This window comes from Elephantulus edwardii, unplaced genomic scaffold, assembly GCF_000299155.1.
Source record: "Elephantulus edwardii isolate Elephantulus edwardi_28Jun2011 unplaced genomic scaffold, EleEdw1.0 scaffold00010, whole genome shotgun sequence".
NCBI classification, from domain to species: Eukaryota; Metazoa; Chordata; class Mammalia; order Macroscelidea; family Macroscelididae; genus Elephantulus; species Elephantulus edwardii.
In genome coordinates this window covers 18511684-18530654 of record NW_006399760.1, presented here as the reverse complement: position 1 = coordinate 18530654, position 18971 = coordinate 18511684, and the positions used below count along the sequence as shown (strand labels likewise).

Below are 18971 nucleotides of genomic sequence, written 5' to 3'. Positions count from 1 at the left end.
TACCACAATGCAATGAGAATATATGGTCCAAAATCAAGATTTCAGATATAAATACAAATACATAATAATGATGAAAAGAGCATTTTCAATCCCATTATAAAAATGGTTGGGTAGGGTTTGATGGCTTGAAATTAGACATCCAAAAACAACTAGACTGCTGCTTCACTTTTAATACTAATAAATTATATATGCAATAAAATCACATATAAAAAATTAAAGCACCCAAACTATTACAATTCAGGTGCAAAAACATGTATGTCGTTGTTGTATGTGGTGTCGAGTTGAGTACAACTCAGAGAGACCCTATGAACAACATTTCTGAACCCTTACCTGTCCTGTGCCATCCTCACACTTCCTGACACACAAGAGCCCACTAAGGCAGTCATCACATCAATCCACCTGGATGAGGGTCTTCCTCTTCTTCATCGACCCTCCACCCTTCCCAGCATCATGTCCCTCTCCAATGAACAGCCCCTCTTGGCAACATGCCCAAAACAGGGGGGAAAAAGTAGACTAATATGACCTATATACAAATTAAAAATTCTATATGGAAAATTTAATAAAGTCAGAAGACCCAGAAGGGGGGGGGTATTAATCTATAAACAAAGGACCAATTTTCTTATAACTAAATAAGGAACAAAAAATCCCAGTGTTTCAACAGAAAAGCTAACAAAAGATGTATTTTAATAGAAAAGAAATACTAATGACTTTTACACATTTATAAAATACTTAAGTTCATTTATCATTAAATAAATGTAAATATGATAATGAGATTGGTTTTCACCCACCAGGCCAACCAAGGTAAAACTCCAATAATAGACTGTTTCAGAATGAACAGGGGAAAGAAGTCCTTACAAACACTGGGAGGAAGAGATTATTAACGGAGAATTAGATTAATTAAAGTTAAATGTTCTGTCATAATCTATATGGGATCAAACTGACATAGGAACCTTAAGGGGCAAAGAACTTGTTAATGGAGAAGAAACAACTCAGAAAAGGAAGACAATGATTGTACAATTCAAAGAATGTCATTACTGTCACTAAACAGTACTTGAAGAAAGTGCAGAACTGATGTTGAATGTTTTGCTGTGTGCATTTTAACAACAACAATACAAAGAAACATTTAATGCGTGCTCTTTTATGTGCCAAATTTTAACTCTCGGAATTTTTTTCTGCAGGACAAATACATTTCTATTCTTACATAGAGATAAAGATTAATGTAGTTTTAAGAAACTGTTTAAGTTAAAAAAATTATTCAATGTATGAATGAACATTTAAAGAAATGATAATTTACACCTAAATAGAAGCCCTAAAAAAGAATGACATCAATCTCTGTCTCTGTATAAAGGTATGTAATGAAGCTGACCCCGAAGAACATTAAATGTTGAAAGCTAAAGTGTAGATCAGTGGACATAATGTATTTAGACTTGCGGGTTTTGTTTGCCATTCATTCATTCATTTATTTTTTAAGGCAAAGGTATACACACACACACACACGAATACACAGAATATTTCTGTAAATATACACAAAAAACTGGTTAAACAGGCATTAAGGTGACAGAGAAAATACAATTTCCTCTCTGACCCTTTAAAAATATTGTTAAAATATCAAAGGAGAAAATAAATAATACTGCAAATTATGTTTTAAATTACATGGTAAGATCTGGTGCCAGGTAATAAAAAAGATAGCAATTATCAACAGAATGAATATCTAAAGGTTGCCTCTCTACTGAAGGAGATATGAATATACATACTCATTCCAATGTCCTGGCATACTCAGATTTAGCAAGACATTCTCAAAGGTAGGCCAAAATACAGTATGAGCTGAGTATATCTGTACGATTTTAGTAAAATCAGCTGTACACTATACAGAATTATGAATTTTAAATATTTAAGGCAAAAAATACATTTATAAATGACTATCTCAAAAATCTTAACTCTAGATGACTAAAAAAATTATAATACTATATTAGAACAAAACCTCAAACCAATAGTTTAGCCAACATATATAAACATAGAATACCTACTATGGGTAGACATTGCTTATTCAGTTCAAAGAGTTCATTATACATACCAACAATTTTTTCATGTGTGTGTGGTTTGAGTGAATTCTTACGGAGCAAATCAGTTTCTCATTCAACATTTACATTTTGTTTTGTGATATTAGTTGTAATAACCTCTAAGTAGTATGCACCTCAATAGGAATTACTATTCACTTTTTCTATCAACTCAACTCACTGCTTTCAAGGCAGAACTCATAGCTAACCATTCAGTGGCTTTGCAGAAGCTGTAAATCACACGAGAGGAGACCATCATCTTTCTCCTACAGAGCAGCTGCTGGATTAGAACCATTCACCCTTGGGTTGAACACAGCAACCCCTTGTCTTTATTTCACTGAGAGGTAGTCTTGAGGAGTGAGTGGTTCAGTTTGAAATGGTGTCTAAAAGCCACATCTTAGGAAGTTCTACCAGTCTGTCTCTATCAGAGTAGTAGGTCTGGACTTTTAAACATTTTTTATTTTGTTCTACAATTTTTTCCCATCCTGTTCAGGACCTTCTGTTTTGAACCCAATCAGAATTGATTACATAGTAGTAAACAAGCACCATCTAGTTCATCTGGTTCTGGGTTAATACTAAAAGGTATGTGTATCCTATGGTTCATTGGTTTTCTGGACCATTTCTTTGTGTCTTGGATATATATAGTAATTTCATTTTCAAAAGCACTCTGTGAGGAAGGTATTTTATCTTCCAATTAATTTTCACTTTTAAAGTTGAAATTTTTAAAACGGCATTTAATTTGTATGACATACTATACAATAAAATAATAAAGGAGTCATCCACAGGAACTAATCACACAGATTTTTTAAAGTATGATTCACTTAAAACATAAATGAAAATAAAGTACATTGTTTCCTTATTTTTATATGTTATTTTGTTATTATGTGCTTATGACTCATAGTGACCCTATGTACAACAGCTCTGAACCCTGCTCGATCCTGTGCCAACCTTATTGTCTCTGACACATATACCATCATGGTCCCAGGCAATGAATCAATCCATTTCATCAAGGGTCTTCCTTTCTTGCTGTCCCTCTCCAAGGACTGGTCCCTTCTTGCAACATGCCTTGAGTATGGTAGATGGAGCTTCAGAATCTATGCCTCCAAGGAGCAGCCTGGTTTCACTTTCTCTAGAACAAACTTGTTTGTTCTCTTGGCAGTCCACAGTATATTCAATACTCTTCTCCAACACCACAGCTCAAAGGCATCAATTCTTTTTTTCTATCATCCCTAGTCATCGTCCAGCTTTCTGATATATATAGCAAGTAATTGTGAAGACGATGGCCAGGATCAGGTGCACCTTAGTCTCCAGAATGAAATCACTGCTCTTCAGTACTCTGGGGAGGTCCCTGACAGCAGAATTCCCCAATGCAATTTGTCTTTTGATTTCCTGGCTGCTAGTACCAAGAGTGTTGACTGTGGTGCCAAGCAAACTAAAATTGTTAACAATCTCCATCTCTTCACTATTTACCATGATGCTGCCAATCAGCCCAGTGGTAAGAATCTTTTTCTTGATTTTGAGCTTCAATTTGTATTGAAGGCTGCAGTCCTTGACTTTCTGCAGCAAGTATTTCATGTCCTTGTCAGTTTCAGCAAGCAGGGTTGTGTCATTTGCATAATGAAGGTTGTGGATGAGTCTTCCTCCAATCCTGCACACTCCTCCTCAGAGAGCCCAGCCTCCCAGATGATCTGTTCTGCATACAGATCTAAAAGGTATGGAGATAGGACACAACCCTAGCATATAACTTTCCTGATTTTGAACCATGCAGTGTTTCCTTGCTCTGTTCTGATGACTGCCTCCTGGTCCAAGTATAGGTTTCGCATAAGCACAATCAAGTGTTCTGGGATCCCCATTCTTCCCAGAGTTAGCCAGTTTGTTGTGATTCAAACACTCGTCAAACGCCTTTGCACAGTCAATGAAGCACAGACATTCCTCTGGTACTCCCTGCTTTCAGCCAAGATCCATATAACATTAGCTGCAATAAATATCTCTAGTACCACAGCCTCTTCTAAACCCAGCCTGCCCTTCTGCCAGTTCTCTGTTGATGTGCTGCTCCAGTAGTTTTTGGATAATCTTCAGCAGAATCTTGCTTGCATATGATATTAATGATATTGTTTGATAATTTCCATAATCTATTGTAACACCTTTCTTTGGAAAAGGAACAAATAGAGATCTCTCACAGTCAGTTGGCCAGGTGCTTGTCCTCCAGATTTCTTGGCCCAACTTGAGTGTCCACATCAGGGCAGCGTCAGTTTGTTGAAATATGTCAATTGGTATTTCACCAATTGTTGGGGCCTTGCTTTCTTGCCAATTCTTTCAGAGCAACCTTAACTTCTTCCTTCATCACCACAGGATCTCGCTTATACGTTCTTTCATGAAATTCTTCTGTGTCAGCTAATTCCTTCTGGTATAGTGATTGTATATTCCTTCTTTCTTCTTTTAATGCTTCCTGGTTCATTTCATATTCTGCCCAAAGCATCCTTAAGTATTGCAACTTGAGTTTTTATTATGTGATTGATTATAAGTAATTCAGTCGTTACAAAGTCAATCAAATCTTTATCAAACTGAATGATACTGAGTAATTACATAATTGATTTCTTAAATGGATTTGTCCTTCTACAAAGGATGCTACAATTGTAGGTACACAAAAACGACAATATACTGATCTGCCTTTCGTTCACAGGCTAAAAACAAAGTTACTAAAACAAGCAGCTTATACAAATGGAAGACAATTCTTAGAAACAGAGAGACACTTAAAAAATCCCGAGTTAACTCACTCTACAGAATTTCTAGGTTAACAATTTATCAGAAGTTCAAGGGCAAGGCATAAGTTTTACATGATCATCTTTCACACACCTAAATAATCTTACTCACCTCTCGTTTCTCCATCTCCTATCTGCTCTATCTTCTTATTCTATTCTTACAAAAGCCAGCACCCCTGCTTGTGAGGCAGGGGAAGGGGCAAGAAAAGCTGGGAAATAGTTTAGAAAAATTAACAGTGAGAATTTATAGGAGATGTGACAATGACAATGTGCTAAATCAGAACCAGGGTAAAAACTTTCACTACAACTATAAATATTCTATTGCTACTATCTTCTTTTCATTCAAGAACTATACAAGAGTATCAATATAGATTCAATTGCCATTAAATCATTACAGATTCATTCCCTCTAAACTCCTTTAATAGTGTTCTATCTGTACCTCTTACTTCATATTTATATTGATCATCTTTTCCACCAGCCAAAATAAGATAAATCCCTTACAAGCAAACATTACTTTAGTCATACTTGTATACTCCTGCACAGTACTTAAAGAAAAGAAAATGATACTAAAAACTGCTGAGGGGAAATTAATTTTAAGATATACATATATATATATATATACACACATAGGTAAATGAAGAGATTCTCTTAAGTTACAAACAGAATGCTTCTTATAAAGATTATTGGTATTTAATTTTCCTACTTAAAAAAACCCTAAACAACTTAGAAATAGTTTGTTACTCCATAGGCAGTATACCAAATTAAATAAACTCTTTTCCACTCATGAGTGTGAAGATGTAGACAGTAGGGCTGACAATTTATTGATGTAGATGATCAACAGAATTAAGGTACAAATTAATAAGGATGTATGTCTGCAAATGACTTCCTGTGGTGAAGTTAATGGCAAAAGAGAAAAATAAGAAGGGACTTATGAGAATGAAAATGTAAGGGATGGAAAATACATCAGAAAATTACTTGTAAGTGGCCTTCAAGTGGCCATTAACACAGAGAAGCAGTAGCTTCTATTTAGGTAGGAAAAGTGGGTATCATCTCCTGTTTGAACATACAACTTGTTTTTCAATTAAGTGGTTATAGTTTAGAGAATACGGACCTGCTGCAATCAAGTTGGCGCTGACTGATAATGACCTTGACTGAGTTTTTCAGGTTATAAACCTTTGTGGGAGAAGACTGCCCATCTTTTATTCACAGAGCACCTGATGCCTTTGAATCACTATCTTTCAGTTAATAGTCTCACATTACTTAGTATATCATCAAGGTTCCTTAGAAAATAGTCTTTCTAAAATTAACTTGTTATGCAAACAATACTTCTAATAAAAATTACTCTTCAAGATCCCTTTCAGTCTTTAGAGTGTCATTTCCTTGGCCACATACACATATGACTATTTAAAAGGCTTACATTTATGATAGGGCACTTAAATCTAAAATTTATAGAATATCCCTTCACCGCAACAAGAAAATGGTAAACAACCCAATCACAGAATGGACACAAGATACGAATAAACACTTCACCAAAGAAGAGAAACACATGAAGAGGTGTTCAAATCACCAGCTATCAGAGAAATGCAAATCAAAACAACTATGAGATATCATCCAACCCCAGCAACAATAGCAAAGTTCAACAGAGCAGCAAATGACAAACGCTGGGAAGGTGTGGAGAGACTGGAACTCTTATTCACTGCTGATGGGAATGTAAAATGGTATAACTACCATGAAAGGTGGTCTGGCACTTTCTCAAAAAATCAGAAATGGAAATACCATTTGACTCAACAATTCCAATACTGGGAATATACCCTAAAGAGCCAGAGCCACAGTTCAAACAGATGTATGCACATCTATGTTCATTGCTGTGTATCACAACAGCAAAGAGATGGAAGCAACCCACGTGTCCATCAACAAGCGAATGGACAGAAAAACTTTGGTACACCCACACTAAACAATGAAACAGTATAACATTACACAACACAGGGGAGACAAGTTGTTTTGATTATATTAAGTGAAATATCTCAGTCACAGAAGGACAAACACAGCATAACACTGCTTTTAAAAATTAGGGCAACTATGAGGGGTTTGGGGAATGGGGAAAAGAGTACAGATAATGAACACTGCATTAGAACAAACGAGAAGAACTGTCCGTAAGGAATATGTGATTATGCATTATATATGAGAACAATCTAGAACAAGGGGTGCATTGTAGGGTGGGCAAGAAAAGGAAAAGAGAAAATGTGTAATAATGGATTAAAAAAAAATCAGGCTTAGATATTAATTTGGAGTTCTGGTGGCCTAGTGGGTGAGGAGTTGCAATTGCACTGCCAATCCAAAGGCAAGTAGTTTAAATCCATCAGGTGCTTTGCTGGAGAAAGATAAGTCATCTCCTCCTGTGTGATTTTCAGTCTCTAAAAACCAGAGGTTCAACTTGACAGCAATGAGTTTGAGTTGAATAGGCATTGTTGTTTTGTTGTGTGTCATCAAACTGGAACTAACTCTTAGCTGACCCTCCAGTGGGATTTCAGAGGCAGTAAATCCCATGGGAGGAGACTGCCCATTCTTCTCCTATGGAGTAGCTAGTGAATTTGAACCATGTGCCTTTGGGATTACAGCGCAGCTTCTTACCACCAGGCCATCAGACCTCCCCTTACATAGGTATAGTCATCTAACAAAAAGAAGAAACAGAATTCAGAAGAAATAAACTATTTTACAGAACCAAAAATCACAAAAAGCTATTTTCCAATTAAAAGATGTTTACCAAGTGTGCAAAACAAATCAGGAAACTGCATGATGAACATATTCATAGGTTGGTTATGGAATCTTTGATCTTTATAAGGTGGATGGTCAGAGAACGAGAGAAAGATCTTCAATAAGATAGATTGGCACAGTGACTGTAACATCAGGATCAAACATGTAAAGAGATTCTGGGGACGGCACAGTGTCTGAGGAGGAGAAAACAGGGCACTGAGGAACAATGCAAGGAGTGTTTCTCTGAAAGGGCCAGAGGTAGTGAGAACAGCACAGCCCCTTATTCCCCCAAAGTATAAAGCAGATAAAGAGTCCATAGCCCAGCCGCCACGGTGCTGCTACGGGCCCCACAGAAGCAAGAGCTTTGTTTATTCTTTAGTGACTCACAGACATGGCCCCAACAATGAGGATTACTCGGGGAGGAGAGTAGGGAAGACAAAGAGTATTACCCAATACAATCCAATTTTTAGCATAACAGTCCCAAGGTATAATTCCTCAATTAGTAACAAATTATGACTAACATTGAGAAAAATGGAAATCTAAGAACACTTAATTATGCTCCATAATCAACACTCCCAAAGCAGAAGTCAAGAAATTAAAACACAAAACAAAACAGAAAAACACATTTCACTGCGAAGATCTGCTGCAAAGGACTAAGGATGTCTGTTAAAAAAAAAAAGAATAAAGTGAGTCTGATACAAGTTATGATCTTTCCAATCACTTCCTATGCTTCTGAAAGTTGGACAATGAATAAGACCAAAAAAAAATCATCATTATCTTTGATGTTGGAGAAGATCACGGAATATCCTACAGAATGCCAAAAGAACAAATAAATCTGTCATGGAAGAAATACAACACAGGTACTCCTTAGAGGAAAGATTGGTGAAACTTTTGTCTCCCATACTTTGGGTAAATTGTTAGGAGGTACCTGTTCTTAAAAAGAGATCATGATTTGAAAAGTAGAGGGTAACTGAGAGAGAGAAAGAACTGACACAGTGATTCCATCAAGGGCTCAGCGTGGCAGAGAACGTGAGAATGGCATAGGATAGGGCAAAGAGTTTTGCTCTAAATACATAACTCTGTGTGTGTATACACCATCAAATCGGATCTGACTGGTATAGGAGGAGACTACCCCTCCTTCTCCAGCAGTGCAGTTGATGGATTTGAACTGTGCACCTTCGGGGTTGCAGTGCAGCTTCTTGCCACTAGGTCATAAGAGCTCCCTGACAACTTTTGATCCATTATTCATAGAGTCACTGTGAGCTGATTCAAAGGCACCTAATAACAATAAAAAACCTAATCAAGGCCATTACAACAAAAATCAATTTAGCTGATTCTGACTCACAGTGATCCTATAGATCAAAACAGAACTGTTCCAACCACATCTTTGTCTCATGGAGCAGCTGGTGGGTTCGAACCATCAAGTTTTCAGTTAGCAGTTAAGCCTTTAACCACTGTGCCTCCTTTCCCAGCATACATCTGTTACTTAAGGTATTTCTTTATCACCCTATGAATAATTACACTCATTGAGGCTCCCTGGCCTTTACTCACTTAGGCTGTTTCTTACACTGAGAATGTGTCCCCTTTCTCTTTCACTCTTCTAAAGGCATCCCTCGGTCAAGTTCCAGCATTCTAAGGAAGCGTTTGCATTATATTAAATTCAACATATAGTCTATAAACACACGTCTTATAAAATGTATTCTTTAATTTAGCACTAAATTACATACTGGTAGTACCCCAACTATGGGTTAGTGGTCTGTCAGTTTGCTGTACTGAGATTATCTGGAGTTGCTGTGATGCTGAATGCTGTGCCAAATGCCATACTCATTACACATGATGCACAGTGTTTGGTGGAGCTCCCTGACTAAAACAGGCCTGGCAGCAGGATTGGCATTCACTTCCTAAACAACATGCTTATGGAAACTCTACGAACATTATAGAGAAATGATGATAGTTATAGAACAGAGTTCAGATCTTTTGTTCATAGGGTTGCTATGAGTCGTGCTAGATTCAAAGGCACTGAACAACAACATGTACCAAATTGGTTTCATGCAGAGTCTATCTGTATCACTTTAACTACACAATATTTTTTTCCCAGAGTCTCTCTCCTATAAGCAACTCAACATCTAAGTACCTTATTTGATCTGAAGGCTTTATTTCAATTATGACTAAATTATTACAAGATATTGACAGTTTACCTTATTACCTTCATAGCTTACAACATAAATTATTAGTGTTCCTTTAAAAGGAATAGTACGATACATTGTCTAATCAACAAGTAAAATAAGAATAAGATTGCGCTAAATACTAGCACAGACTTTATTAATAGTGAGTTCTGAGAAAAGACTGGTTTGCCATTTTCTTTTATAAACAAAGAAAATAAAACAGATGGCACTCACATATGGCTGGCTGGATGACAAAACATGAGGCAAAGAAATATAAAAAAATGTTTTGTAAAAATAAACTAATTCATTTATCAAAAAATGTACTGGATGATATAAAGCAAGCTGTAGGCAAGTAAGGAGTTGAAGAGGAGACAGGAATGAAGGTAATATTAGGGCTTAATTACACTGCCAACTAGAGATTTAAAGATAAGAATATATCATGTTCACGGATGAAGGAAAGAAACTTCAAACCCTAAACACTGTTGTTAATTCTATTAACATTAAACTATAGATTGAATGCAATTCTAAACAAAATCCCTAAAGATTTTATTTGAGAAAATGACAAAGTAATCCGGAAATGTATACAGCAAAGCAAAAGCAAATATATCTTGTACTAGAAAAAAAGTCAGGGTGCTCTGGTTGCCTAGCAGTAGTAAGAGTTGCACTGGCAATCCAAAGAAAAGCAGCTCTAATCCACCAGCTGCTTGCTCAGCAGGAGAAAGATGGGCAAACACCTCCCGTGCGGTTAACTGCCTCTGAAATTCCAGTGGACTTAATGATCTGCTATGATGTATCCCAAACTAATGGTACAGAACAGCTGAACAAGGTTAGAAATCTCTCAAGATTTTCACTGGAATCTTGGTTTGCATTTTCAGGCTAAATCTGGGCAAATCTGTTTGATAGAGAACATGTAAAATCTCTAGGAATGATTTGTACAGTCAAAGACAATGCATATAGATAGGTCAGAGGAACAGAATGAAATCTAAAATTAGGAGTCACACATTTGCAGTTATAAAAAGCAGCCAGACCAAAGAAAGGAAAGTAATGAGGATGAGCTTAATTTCAAGAGAGGGAAATTATCAATTATGAGGATTTATAGGTTATATAATTCAAATCCACCTTTTAATGGTAGAACAAATAGTCCTAATCATTAAACTGGAGTTGTATGCACACATTTAATATGTTGATTATTTTTAAAAACTAGCGCTAAAAAATGTAAGTCCAGCAACAATGCTATCACCTATCTAAAGCTAGGTTAAATGGAATCTAGATTTCATTTAAATGTGAATAAGATATATTTCTAAGATCTTAAACAATTTTCATCCTTTAAAAGATCCAGCTGACAAAAAAAATCAGCAGCACCTCCTTGACCTGAGTAGCATCATAGTCCAGAATCTAATGTTCTTAATTCTGGTACCCTTCAGGATCACCTGATGATCTTGCTAAAATATGGCTCTTTCAGAGTTTGTGATTCAAAAGGTCTGTAGTGAGACTCATAAATTTGCATTTTAACAAGATCCTAAGGGATGTCAGAACCTCACTGATAACCACAGCTCTAAATACATTTTTTTACTCAAAAATATGACAAACTGCACTAGTGCCTACTGTGAAATATACTGAAATTTTTAAATTTAAGTTCATGTTAAGGTTCCTAGACTTCAAAGGCATTTAATGACAAGCTAAGGCCCCTCAAAGTTCAGAATCAATCCAAGCATCATTCCTTGCTCTGCATGGAGCTCTCCAAGGTTCCAATTTAGCCTCTGAGCCAAGTAGCTCTCAATGTTCTACCAAGAGTCCCTAAATTCTGGTCCCAAGATCATGCATCTCCTAATATCCTAGTATTTGGCCAGAGATCTGGTTCACAGCACCCTACTCCCCACTCCACTTTACAGATAAAGGAAGTGAGGTCTGTCCGGTGGAAATTTTTATAATTAAAAAAGAGGACTGAACCCAAAAGTGTTACAAAGGACTCAGATGATGCAATAGTAATTACTAAAAAGTCAAAGAAACAAAAATAAGTCCTTTTATTATCCCTTATAATTATGTTGAATGAGCTTCTTTTCCCTCCTCTCTGCGTTCGGACCTCTCTCCTTGTTATTTTCTAGTAACCCAATAAACTACCAAAGTCTTCAACAAATGGTGCTGGCAAAACAGGACACCTACCTGCAGAGAAACAGGATCCACATCTCACACCATACACAAAAATCAACTCACACTGGATCACAGACCTAGGAGTAAAGTCCCAAACTTTAAGGATCATAAAGACAAAATGATTCCAAACTTAGAAGCCCTAACCTATGGCATAAATAGACCTGTAAATACAGCCAGAAATGCACGACCAGGAGAGGATGCAATTAACAAATGGGACCTTCTAAAAATCAAGACCTTGTGTGCATAGAAAAGTTTTTCCAATAGGGGGGTGGGGTGGGGGAAATCTCCACAGACTGAGAATAACATCTATCTGGCAATGACATCTTGGGTAAAAGTTTTAATATCAAAGTATTTAAATGTCAAAGTAGCTAATCTCTCACCTACCAGAATGGCAAAATAAAAATAAAAATCAAAAAAATGCTCTTTTTGTCAAGTTGCGGCACTCAAGAAATGGTAATCTCCATTAGAAATGGCTCATGGAAGAACAAAATGATGTCAGTCTTCTAAAAGGTAATTTCTGAACTAAAAATCATTTGATGTAAGAATCTGAACCTGTAGAATTTATCCTAGAATTCATGAAATTGCATGCTGATGGCCATTCACCAAAGCAGTATCTGGAGATCCCAGGTTATAAATCAGATCCATTCCTGTGCCTAATGGTTGTGGTTGTTGTTGTTATATGCCGTCGAGTCACCTGCGACTCATAGCGACACTATGTACAACAGCCCTAAACCCTGTTCTGTCCTGTGCCAATCTCATTGTCTCCGACACACCTACCTCCATTATCCCAGTCACTGAATCAATCCACCTCATAGAGGGTCTTCCTTTCCTGCGTTGTCCCTCCACCCTCCCAAGCATGACATCTTTCTCCAAGGACCCTCCTTGCAACACGTCCAAAGTATGTCAAATGAAGGTGACTAAAATAGGAACAGTCAGTTCTTAGTGCTACTGGAATGCAAGAAATAGTCCAAAGCCTTTCCAATGATTTAATAAATACACATGCGGAAACTAAGCATGATTTTGATGAAGAATTTTATGCCAATGTGTTGGCTCAATCATTTCAAAGCAAGGGCAAATGCATGTAACATTAAAAGCAGGGCTTCAATCAATAAGCTGAGAGAAAGGAGAAGCTGATTACACTGTTTTGAATGTGGGTGGTTGTCCACTCACTCATATCTGACTCATTAATCCCCTCCACAGGGTTTCTAAAACTGGAAATTGCTATGGCAATTACCCATCTTTCTCCTGAGGAGCTGGTGAATTCTCATCACCAGAGAGGTGTATCTTTGGGTTGCTGTTGGCTGTTTAGTCAGAACCCACTCACAGCTGACCGTCCAACAAGTTTTCAGAGGCAGTTAATCACACAGGAGGGAACTCTCCATTCTTCTCCAATGGAACAGGTGGGTTTTGAAGCACATGCCCTTGGGATTACAGCACAGCTTCTTACCACTAAGTCACTGCAATTCCTTAGAACCATGACATCAGAGCTCCCACAAGTCTGTCAAAAATACAACCCACAAATCAGGCTTTGCAGGGCTCACTATAACCCTTCTAAGTTTTCTTCCATTCCAAGGTTTCAACTTTTAATTTACTTCATTGCAGTTTCTGCAGAAATCATCCAAATTATAAAAAGTCAAGTGTGCTCCAGTTTCACTTCACTGGCCATTATGGAACCAATTCAAAGCCTCACTTCAAGGGTAAGAAGAAGTGGTCTATTAAGTCCAAAATAGACTGAAAACAATCCAAGTTTCTAGCTATAGAAAACTAGGTGGTAAATTCCACAGCCACACAATGGAGTATTAAGCAGCATTGAAAACAAATTGGAAAGTATGTTAAAATGGAATGATTTCCAGAACAAAAAGGAGGTGGAAAAAAGAGAAAGGTCCAGAAAAGAATATTAACAGGCCTCAAATAGAAATTCTCATGTGCATGAATTCACATAACAAAACCTTAAAAAGAATACATGATAAGAAAATGGCTACTTGGAAGAGGACGGTGGCTCTGTGAAGAACAGGTAAGGATAAACACTTTCATATACTTTTTATATTACAATCACTTGAATATATATTTAATATAAAAACAAACTGTCTTAATGAATCTGAAAACAATTCTGTGTTTTAAAGAAATATTCTGAGTCAGTTGTTGGGTAATATGCATCACACAAGACTGTGGTTTGTCTCCAAAGCTAATGGATTTATTGTTTTAATCTCAACCAAATATTCAAATATACAGGGAAGGCAAAAAAGTCTCACCTAGACAGTTGGGTTTAGGCAGTCTCTTAGTTTTTTCGACAAAATCTAATTTAAAGTTATATATACATAAGAATATAAATTCTATTAGTGTAAAATAGAAAGTGTGTAATAAAAAAAACCAAACTCTTTCTGCCAACTTGAGAAACTTTAGGAACCTAAGAAAGAGGTTAATAGCAATCTCTCAAACTTATGTGCTATTTAATGCTAACAAAGTATTAAATGGTTAAGTAAGTAAACAGTATTTAGAAGATAGCATTATTTGAAATGTAAGTTCTAATAAATGAAAATGCAAAGTTATAAGACTTAATACTGTGGCAATAATACTTTACTAATAGATTCTACCAAATGTTCTTTTCACCAAATCATCTGTTATGCCCTCTTGAGGATAGAAAATACTTCCTTTAAAAACAAGTATTTTAACTGGAATCAAGTTATGACAGAATATGTGACAAACTCAGATTGAGGAAAGGTGTCCAAAGTCACTGGTCTGTACTCTGCAAAAAGAGTCAGTGAACGAAGCCAAAAATTCTCACTACTGGGCCAACTGGCAGCATCATGATAAATGGTGAAGAGATTGAGATTGTTAACAGCTTTAGTTTGTTTGACTCCGTAAGCAACACTCTTGGTGCCAGCAGCCAGGAAATCAAAAGACAAATTGCACTGGGAAAGTCTGTTGTCAGGATCATCTCCAGAGTACTGAAGAGCAACGATGTCAATCTGGAGACAATTACTTGCTGTACATCAGGAAGCTGGACAATGACTAGCAATGATGGAAGAAGAACTGATGTCTTTGAATTGTGGTGCTGGAGAAGAGTATTGAATATATATACTATTGACTGCCAAGACAACAAACAGATTTGTCCTAGAAAGGGTGAAACTGAGTTGCTCCTTGGAGGCAAGGATTCTAAAGTTCCATCTGACATATTCCGAGCATGTTGCAAGGAGGTACCAGTCTTTGAAGAGGGATATCATGCTTGGAGGGACAGTTCAAAAGAGAAAGACCCTAGATGAGATGAATGACTCAGTGACTGGGGTAACAGAGGTAGCTGTGTCAGAGACAGTAAGGTTGGCTCAGAACAGAGCAAGGTTTAGGACTGTTGTACATAGGGTTGCTATGAGTCACAGGTGACTTGATGGTACCTAACAACAACAACAGAGAGACATGCCAACTGAATGCAATGAATGGATTGATTCTCCTTTGCAGCAAGGGTGCTCTGAGGGCACAGTCCATAGGAGTGACACTGCTAATCCAAAGGCCATGCCTCTGTGACAGAATCCACTGGCAACTCTCGGAGAAAGACTGGCATTCTCCCTCCTTGTAATTTACAGCCTTGGAAACCTAAATCCAATGAAGAATTACACCTGTTTTTTTAAACTTACATAAAGACATTACTGGGACATATTCTAACATAAGACGGAAGTGAACACATTGTTGTTGTTGTTGTTATGTGCCATCGAGTCGTTTCCGACTCATAGCGACCCTATGCACAACAGCCCTAAACCCTGCTCTATCCTGCGCCAACCACACCGCCTCTGACACACCCATCCCGATTACCCATCACCGAATCAATCCATCTCATAGAGGGTCTTCCCCTCCTGCGTTGTCCCTCCACCCTCCCAAGCATGATGTCCCTCTCCAAGGACCCGTCCCTCCTGGCAACATCTCCAAAGTATGTCAGACGAAGCCCCAGAATCCTTGCCTCCAGGGAGTAGCTTGGTTTAATCCTCTCCAAGATGAATCTGTTTGTTTTCCTGGCAGTCCAGGGTACATTCAGTACCCTTCTCCAGCACCACAGCTCAAAAGCATCCACTCTCCCTCTGTCCTCCCTAGTCATTGTCCAACTCTCTGATGCATAACAAGCGATTGCAAATACCATGGCCTGTATCAGGTGCACCTTAGTCTCCAGAGAGACACTGTTGCTCCTGAGTACTTTAGAGAGGTCCCTAACAGCAGACTTTCCCAACGCGATACACTTTTTGATTTCCTGACTGCTGGTGCCAAGAGTGTTGACTGTGGAGCCGAGCAAACTGAAGCTGTGAACAATCTCAATCTCTTCGTCATCCATCCTGACACTGCCAATTGGTCCAGTGGTGAGAATCTTTGTCTTCTTGACATTGAGCCTCAGTCCATACTGAAGGCTGCAGTCCTTGACCCTTCGCAGCAAGTGCATGAGGTCCTCCTCAGTTTCAGCAAGCAGGGTTGTGTCATCTGCATAACGCAGATTGTTGATAGATCTTCCACCAATCCTGATGCCACAATTCTCCTCATAGAGCCCAGCCTCTCGGATAATCTGCTCTGCATACAGGTTGAAAAGGTATGGAGACAGGATGCATCCCTGGTGTACACCCTTCCCAATTTTGAACCATGCAGTGTTACCCTGCTCTGTTCTGACTACTGCCTCTTGGTCCAAGTATAGGTTTCGTATTAGATAATTTTATTTTATTAATGATAATTTCCTGACTCTGATAACTGCTCTAGTAGAGCCTGGGGTTTTAAAAACACAGACAATGATAGAGTTGTATGCAATTTCCCTTTAGAGTCAGATAAAAAATAATGTAAGAGAGAGCAAGTGAGAGTGTGAAGAGATAATGAGTGGCATGAGAAAGCAAATACAGTAAATGCTAACATTCAATGAACCTTAAAAATGAGTATAAAGGAATTCTCTGTACTAGTTTAAAATTTTTTTATAAATCAGAAATTGTGTCAGATTAAAACATTTAATTAAAATTATGTTGAAATTAAGTTCCAAAATGCTTAACCAGACTCCTCAGAAAATCTCATGGCTTAATACAAATCCAAGCCAATCCTAAGACACAGATAGCACTAATGCAGCTATTTCTTTAAGTTCAATACTCCTGAAAAACTAGAAAGTTCAACACTCGATATGAGGCAGTGCTAAAACAATACGAGGATGGTGGCTGAGTGGTAAGGAGTTGTGCTGCCAACCCAAAATCACATGGTTCAAATCCACCAGTTGTTCCTTGGTTTGAAAGACGAGCAAACTCTTTCTGTGTGATTACGGCCTCTGAAAACCCACAGTAGGGTTAGCGATGAATCTGTTCCAACTCAACAGTACATAATAATGACAACAATACAATGCCAAAGTAATTAAAGAGAGAAAAAAAAACCTGTCAAATAATAGTTACCTAACAAACTAATTAAGTGCTTAAAATAAGGCTGCATTTACAGTAAGCCTCTTTTTCTTTTTTTCTTACTCTGATTTAGTTAAAGTTTGAATACATTGTTTTTCACAAAATATTCTTCCCACTTCCTTCACCCCACCCACCAATCAAATTGTGCAAACCTATGATTAAGATCCTCCCCCCATCTTCACCTATTTCCATCCTCCCCTCAGCCCCGCCTTGGATCCTCATATTCATTCTACAAGGACTGAATGAGTTCACTGGGCATAATGCCCTCCAGTCTCTCCCAAGTTAGGAAGTAATCTACAAAATAATTGCTCCTGTGTGCTGCGTAGTATTCCATTGTATGAATGTACCACAACATCTCAATCCATTCGACAGTGGTTGGACATCTGGGCTGTTTTCATGTTCTTTCAATAGTGAATAATGCTGCTATAAACATTGGTGTACAAGTTACCGTTTTAGCCTCAGTTCTCATTTATAGTTAAATTCTTACTCATTAACTCCTCTCTATTCTCCCAGTTACTATGCACATTTTTTTCAAAACAATCTGACATAAAAATTTAAGATCCTACAGAATTGATTCTAACAATTAACAATACAATTCTTGAATTCTTAATATCATGCCTGCCCATCAACTTCTGCTTTAATATCTTAATTGCCAACACATTTACTACAGCTGTTTCTAAAAAGATCATCCAAATAATTTACTACACATTGTTAAGCGCTGTCAAGTCAGAACTGACTCATAGCTCTCAACTGGTTTTGAAAGGTAGTAAACAGGGCTCACCATGAGGCAGAATTACCTTAACCGCACACAACAAATCTCAAAGAGCATAAAATTTGATAGAAATTATATTAAGAAATATTTGAGGACTACTTCTCTGAAACTGCTTTTCAAAACAAGATTTCAAGTCGTGAGAAAAAAAAACACATTTTCATACTCAAAATATTATACTTACTGACCAAACTTGGCTTAAAATGGGGTTTCCCAAGTAAACTATTCTACCAGCTATTTGGTTTTAACTGAGGTAAAGATAAAGCAATAATTTTTATTTTCTACTTTGCTTCACTAACACAAAACTTAATTAGCACCTGGACTGAATTTTAACATTCCAAAAATGAGGCTAAGACTAGAATGCACTGATCACATTTTCTTTAAGTACTAAATAAAAATTCTTAGTAATCTCTTTCAAAATTTCCAAGGTAATATGAATGTTGTTGTTGTTGTTGTTGTTATGTGCCATCGAGTCACCAGTAACTCAGTGACCCTATGTACAACAGCCCTAAACTCTGCTGTCTCTGACACACCCACCCAGATAACCCCAGTCACTGAATCAATCCAACTCTTAAAGGGTCTTCCACTTCTGTGCTGCCCCTCTAACTTCCCAAGCATGACATCCTTCTCCAAGGATTGGTCCCTCCTTGCAACATGTCCAAAGTATGTCAGAAAAAGCTTTGGAATCCTTGCCTCCAAGGAGCAGAGTGGTTTAACTCTCTTAGCAGTCCATGGTATATTTTTCTCCAACATCACAGCTCAAAGGCATCAATTCTCCTTCTATTCTCCCTTGTCATTGTCCAGTTCTCCAGAGTGACATCACTACTCTTCATTACTTTGGAAAGGTCTAACAGCAGACTTTCCCATCACAACATGTCTTTTAATTCCCTGGCTGCTGGTGCCAAGAG

At 37.5% G+C, this 18971-nt stretch overlaps 1 protein-coding gene across 1 annotated transcript in view; it reads right to left on the bottom strand.

Moving 5' to 3' along the window:
- EPC2 (enhancer of polycomb homolog 2 (Drosophila)) overlaps positions 1–18971 on the bottom strand; it is a 173300-nt gene that overhangs the window by 64287 nt on the left and 90042 nt on the right. The gene's annotated exons all lie outside the window — the stretch shown is intronic.